Here is a 7,562-nt window from a genome sequence, read left to right on the forward strand (position 1 = left end):
ACCAGCCCTGATCCATCCCCACGCAGAGCAGAGTCCCCTCACCCTCAGCCCAGATCTCAGCCCTCAGGAACGGGGGGACTCAGTCATGATGCTCAATGGTACATACAGATTAGAACATATGGGAGATCCTTAATATTATTTATTAAAGTTGGGCCCCACCCTGATAATACAAAAGAGGATCTCTGGTCAGGGGGCACACACGTATTTACAAAATGCCTCATCCATCTAACGTGAAGACTGCATTGAGCACCGACGGACAAACTGATAATGAAAATGTGGTGTATATATATAGAATGCAATATTGCTCAGAAGTGTTGCCATTTGCAACAACACCGATGGCTCTAGAACGTACTATGCTAAGTGAAAAAAGTCAGACAAAAACAAGTACCACATGGTTTCATTTACATATGGCATTAAAAAAAAAAGTGGAATACAGTGAAGAGAGACTGGTAGAACAAACATATGATTTTGAGAAAGGCGTAAAGGGGTGAGATAAGAGGGGCATATTTCAGGGACTGCCCTGGTGGTCCAGTGGCTAAGACTCCATGCTTCCACTGCAGGGGGTTCGGTTTAGATCTCTGGTCAGGGAACTAAGATCCTACATGCCAGGTGGTATGGCCAAAAGAAAAAAAAAAAAAGTTAAGAGGATCACATTTAAAACTGCACAATAGATAGGTCACAGTGATGTAATATACAGCATAAAGAATATGGTCAATAACGTCATAATAATTTTGTTTGGGGACAAGATGGCTACTAGACTCATTGTGGTGATCATTTCATAATGTATACAAATATTAAAACAGCGTATAGTGCACCTGAAACATATTGTACCTCACCTATATTCCAATTAAAAATAAAAAGAGGGAATTCCCTGGCAGTCCAGTGGTTAGGACTCAGCGCTTTCACTGCTGAGGGCCCGAGTTCAATACCCGGTTGGGGAACTAAGATCCCCCAGGCCATGCAGTATGGCCAAAAAAAAACAAAAAAAAATTTTTTTTAAATAAAAACAAACTCCACTGTGGAGAGATACCATATAAAATTAATGTATGCGGCAAAGCCAGGAACCAGGGCTCATACCTCACTTGGTATCAGAATATACATTTTTGAGAAAAAAAACACACAAATATATGGCAAAGCTGATCCAAATTTTAAGCCTTCTGGAACATAATAGAATTCTTTCCAGAAATTTGACACATGTAATGAGTGTGATCAACTTTGTAAACAATACACAGCTTTGTGGTCATGGAAGTATTCATATAATATGGAAACGGTACAAGTGAGTCAAGGCCTTTCAGCAATTACCTCAGCATACGCCACGCAGAATTCATACTAGAAAGAAATGACAAATGTAATGGAGGTAAGTGTTCAAACAATGCTCTCAATGGACTTAACGCTAAGAAAGTTTACACTCAGGGGAACTAGGTTCATTACTTATGAAGATCAACCAAAAAAAAAAAAAAAGATTAAGAAGATCAACCAGGATCAGATAGGACTCGGTGCTTTCACTGTCATGGCCTGGGTTCAATCCCTGGTCAGGGAACTAAGATCCTGCCAGCAGCATGGAACAACAGGAAGAAAAAAAAAAAAAGGCTACTTAAAAAAAATAATAAAACTAGAGACTGTAATACAGAGTGAAGTCAGAAAGAGAAAAACAAATACCGTGTATTAACGCATATATGTGGAACCTAGAAAAATGGTACAGATGAACCGGTTTGCAGGACAGAGATAGAGACACAGATGGAGAGAACAAATGTATGGACACCAAGGGGGGAAAATGTCGGGGGGAGGGTGGTGGTGGTGTGATGAATTGGGAGATCGCGATTGATATGTATACACTAATATGTATAAAATGGACAACTAATAAGAACCTGCTGTATAAAAAAAAAAACTCATGAGATGGTGTCTATCGATGAAGCAAGGATACCTGTGGAAAAGTCTAATTATCTGCATATTATTAAATGTTTTTATTCAATTATTTGAAGTTTCTTGATAACAGTGTATTCTTATTAACGACCTATAACCTGAAGTTTGAAATCTGCTGTTATTCTTTCGTTACTCGCTATTCTTTTATCACCATGACGGTTTTAGGCAAGGGATGGGTAAGATGAAAGGACCTACTTCATTAGGTGGGATTTATTCATACCCAGATTACTGTGAAAAACTAGGACACTCACTTTAAGGTGCAATGTTATAAATAAACTTGACAGCATGGGGAGGGGCAGAGTATAGATATAAAACTATTATCTAAAATATAGTGCTTTTTGCGGTCATTGCCCCTTCTCTAGATTTGCTATGACTGAGGGCTATTGTTGATGATTATAGGAAAGGGTTACCCTACCAGATGATGGTGAAACACAGTACAACTGGACACTGAGAGAATGAAGTTTTCATATGAGTATCACGATGGCAGAAAAAATGGAGGGGAACAATGGTCTTCTGTCCTCTTAAAAGGGAATAGCTGTTGTATATCATTTATTAATGAAAATTGGTATTATTTCTAGACACTGAAGACATGGTGTTACAGAGGATAGTTTAATGAAAGGAACTAGAGTAAAGCATGCTTGTGAGGGATTCAAAAATTAATGTAATCTTTCCTTTATAATCCTCAATGAGTCATAAGCTTTCTATTGACCCCAGAGTACCCCACCTCTTTGGGGCACTTCATAATACGTTGTTAGGCTCTCTAGGTTGAGGGGCATCTAAACAATTTCTTTCCATGTTATATATAAAACGACATTCAACTTTGGAAATACATATTCATAATCTGCATTTGACTTATGAACTCCAAAGTGTATCCCTGATTATTTCTGGGACTACTATGAAAATACCAAGTCGGTGAAACTTCAGATTCAAGCTCCCTACAAACTGCCTCTCCTTACCTGAAAATACACAAGATTATATTTTTACATGCCTTTTTTAGCACTGAAGTTAGACCCATGGTTTGCATATCTACATGAAATGAAAATAGAAATATAGTAAGCATATGAAAACTTTGAGGAAATAAAAGAACATTTCATAAATAAGGATTAAAAGGACACAATCTATCTTTTGTGTTGCAGTGCTCAGAGAAATAACCGGAAAAGATCAAGGTTCATGAGTTTCCTCTAAGAATGAACATACACAATGGGATTTATAAACTATAAATTTCACGTATGCACTCTCCAAAATATTTGTTGGGGTTTTCTTTAGGATTTTTTCAAAGGGTATTTTTTTTTTAAATACATTTATTTATTTTTGATTGCGTTGGGTCTTCGTTGCTGCGTGCGGGCTTCTCATTGTGGTGGCTTCTCTTGTTGTGGAGCATGGGCTCTAGGCATGCAGGCTTCAGTAGTTGTGGTGCACAGGCTTAGTAGTTGTGGCTCGCAGGCTTTAGAGCACAGGCTCAGTAGTTGGGGCGCACAGGATTAGTTGCTCTGCAGAACTGGGATCTTCCCGGACCAGGGCTTGAACCCATGTCCCCTTAACTGGCAGGCAAATTCTTACCCACTGTGCCACCAGGGAAGCCCTACTTGTTGTTAATTACTTTTGCTTTTTTTTTAAATTAATGAATTTATTTATTTATTTTGGGCTGCGATGGGTCTTCATTGCTGCGTGGCTTTCTCTAGTCTCTGAGTGGGGGCTACTCTTTGTTGCGGTGCCCAGGCTTCTCATTGCGGTGGCTTCTCTTGTTGCAGAGCTCCGGCTCTAGGCACGCAGGCTTCAGTAGTTGAGGCTCGTGGGCTCTAGAGCGCAGGCTCAGTGGTTGTGGCCCACGGGCTTAGTTACTCCGCGTCAGGTGGGATCTTCCCAGGCCAGGGCTCGAACCCATGTCCCCTACATTGGCAGGTGGATTCTTAACCACTGCGCCACCAGGGAAGTCCCTGCACTTTCGCTTTCTCTGCTGGGAAAAGATGGAACCCCACACAAAGTTTAGTTTGGAGGGCTTTCTGTGGAGACCAGGGTGGACCAAGTTGTTCCCAAAATGGCTAGAGAAAGCAGAGCAGAGAATGGTGATGTTCTTGCATTACGGTGGATACAAGACTGGGCTGTGGTGATGGTACTTGCTTGTGGTGTGAACCTACAAGTCCTGCCAAGGGATGGAGCGCTCAGGCTTTATTATCAGCCTGCCCTGATAACATGGGCGGAAGAGGAAGAGCTTGTACCGAGTCATAAGGTGTCTGTAGTCAGACCTCAAAAATGGAGTCAGACTCACAATGTTTTGGATTCATTTTGTACTTCTACCTTCCTGAACAACAAGAGCATAAATCTATGTTGATTTAAGGCATTTAGTTTGTGGTAAGTTGTTACAGCAGAAATAGAAATTTTAAAGAAATGATGTATATGGAAAATCAAAAGAATCTACAGGGCTTCCCTGGTGGTGCAGCGGTTGAGAGTCCGCCTGCCAATGCAGGGGATACGGGTTCGTGCCCCGGTCCAGGAAGATCCCACATGCCGTGGAGCGGCTGGGCCCGTGAGCCATGGCCGCTGGGCCTGCGTGTCCGGAGCCTGTGCTCCGCAACGGGAGAGGCCACAACAGTGAGAGGCCCGCGTACCACAAAAAAAAAAAAAAAGAATCTGCAGAAATTTCTAGAAAGAGTATACGATGCAAGGTGTCAGGATACAAGTACACCATGCAGGAATTTATTGAAATTTTATATAGTAGCAATTTACAAATGAATACTGAAATTAAAAATGTAGTATCTTCTTTAAATGCTCAGAAAAGTAAAACTAGAAGAAAAATGTGTAAATCTAACAAAACATGGACTTTTATATGAAAAACTACAGTGGTCTGAAAGAAATCAAAGATGACATTTAATTTAAGTCATTTTAGAGAAACACACCACAGTGAATTGCTAAAGAAACACAGCATATTCATTGAAGGTAAGACACAACATAGAAATGATGACAAATCACCTCAAATTGACATACAGGTTTAATGCATTTCTCCACAAAATTTTTGAAGATACAAACAAGATTTTTCTAAAATAAATATGGAAGGCAAAAGAAATAGAAGAGCTGATATATCTGAAAAATACTATGTGGGCAAAAAATATATCTGAAGTGGTTGGAATCACTCCACACAATAACAAGATTTATAATACAGTGACAGTAATCAAGACTGTGTGGGATTTGTCGAGTGACAGACACACAGACCAACAGAACAGAATGAGGAAACCAGAAACAGCCCTACAGGAGTACAGCGTACCCTTGAACAACACGGGTTTAAGCTGTATGGATTCACTTATAAGTGCATGTTTCCCAAAACACACTATCACAGTACTACAAGGTCACAACTCGGTTGAATCCAAGGATGCAGAACCACAGACATGGAGGGCCAATATTAAGTTATACGTGGATTTTTGACTACTCGGGACTCAACACCTCTAACTCACTGCACTGTTCAAGGGCCACTGTACTTCCGACAGATTTTTGACTAAGGTACCAAGGCAATTCAATAAACGAAGGATTTTCAAAAACTGGTAGTAATCAATAACATGTTCACAATGGGGGAAAAAACTCCATTTAAACTTCACACCTGTACAAATATTAGCTCAAAGGTAATCACTGGTTTAAAGGTAAAATTATAAAACTAAACAACAAGACATTTAGTAAAAACACTGCAGAATAAAATTTTGATACCCTATGGATAACTGCTCTTCTAAAAAATTGCTTACATATATTATCTGGTAAACATTTCCAAACATTAATTTTTTTACTGAAGTATAGTTGATTTACAACATTCTGTTAGTTTCTGCTGTACAGCAAAGTGACTTAGTTATACACATATATACACTCTTTTTAATATTCTTTTCCATTATGGTTTATTCCAGGAGACTGAATATAATTCCTTGTCCAAACATGAATTTTTATTAACCTAGGGTAAAAACACCTTGGGCAATTGATTTAAACAGTGTTTTACAAGCATTTTCAAAAACCATATTGCACAATGGAACATACGTGTGCCTCAGGTAAAGAAATGTAATAAATTATTAGCATGAAGATAACTGTATTGTTTCCTAATCAAGAAATCAGGAGTTTCAAGAGTAAATATTCGGGGCTTCCCTGGTGGCACAGTTGTTGAGAGTCCGCCTGCCGATGCAGGGGACACGGGTTCGTGCCCCGGTCCGGGAAGATCCCACATGCCACGGAGCGGCTGGGCCCGTGGGCCATGGCCGCTGAGCCTGCGCATCCGGAGCCTGTGCTCCGCAACGGGAGAGGCCACAACAGTGAGAGGCCCGCGTACCGCAAAAAAAAAGAGTAAACATTCGCTGTTTTGTTAAACAGTCTGAATCCATTTTATGATGTTGGACTACTGACAGCTTTAGGCAGCAGGACAACCTCTTCCTATTCTACCTATGTGGGCAAACTAATTAAAAAAAAAAAAAAAAACAACCTGAGGACTCCCTCCTTTGATACAAACTGAAAGTTCAAATCTCATCAAGTGATCTCCTTAACACACGAAGCCATTGACCATTCCCTGTTCTCTTCAACCATTTTTTGAACACCTTGGAAGTCTCCACCCTTCCCATAGAAAGCTGAATTATATAACAAACATTCTCATAACACTTCCATATAAATATCAGTCTCAATAACGAAACCAAATTCTGTGTGGGGTTCCACCCTATTCCACTGAATGGTCACAAGTGCAAACCAGCAACAACAAAAACAGGTCTTAAGGGTGAATACATGAAATTTCTAGTTTATCCACCAAACAAAAATGTCCCCATTGTATGTGGTTCATTTTGAAGAGAAAACTCATGAACATAGAGCCCTAAAAATTATTTCACTGAGCACAATAAAGGAAAAATGTGATACTACATGATCTTTTAATTTTTCTATTTTGCATATGCTTACTATTTTCCTAGTTTCTCTCCATCTAAATCAAGGTGCACACCATGACGTTTATTTAGACACATAAAAGAACAAGAAAAAATACATTCATATACTGCATACTCAAGAATGGGGAGCAGGTATTAAGGAGTGTTTTAAAAACTAGCATTCCCAAGGTAGAGTAATGCTGTAATGTTCTGTTCAGTATGGACTGTCTGATGATTAGTAGGATGTGAGCCCCAAGTGAAGGTTTTCCGCATTCACACATTCATGAGGTAATCTCCAGAATGAATTCTTTGGTGAATACATTCCTTGTCAAAAGGCCAGGCCACAATAATTACAATTATTGGTTTCAATCAGGAATGAAATTTCTAATAAAGCATAAGATGGGGACACCTGCTAAAAGCCTCGTCACATCACTACATTATTAAAGTCTCTCACCAATATGGATTGCCTGATGGCATTAAGTCAGGCTTGAAAGCACACTGAAGAATTTGACATGCTCATTACATGTGTAAGACTGCTCACCATTATGAATTCTCCGAAGACTTGGAAGGGCTGAACTCTGACGAAAGACCTTGCCACAATCATTACTCTTGTAATTTGCTCCGTTATGTATTTTCCAATGAATTCGAAGTTGGGGTTTTTGACTAAAGACCTTGGCACACGCATTACATTTGTAAGGTTTCTCTGCAATATGAATTTCTTGAGGCTTTGTAAGGGTTGTCCTCTCACAAAAGACCCTGCCACAC

This window comes from Delphinus delphis, chromosome 20 (genome assembly GCF_949987515.2).
Source record: "Delphinus delphis chromosome 20, mDelDel1.2, whole genome shotgun sequence".
NCBI classification, from domain to species: Eukaryota; Metazoa; Chordata; class Mammalia; order Artiodactyla; family Delphinidae; genus Delphinus; species Delphinus delphis.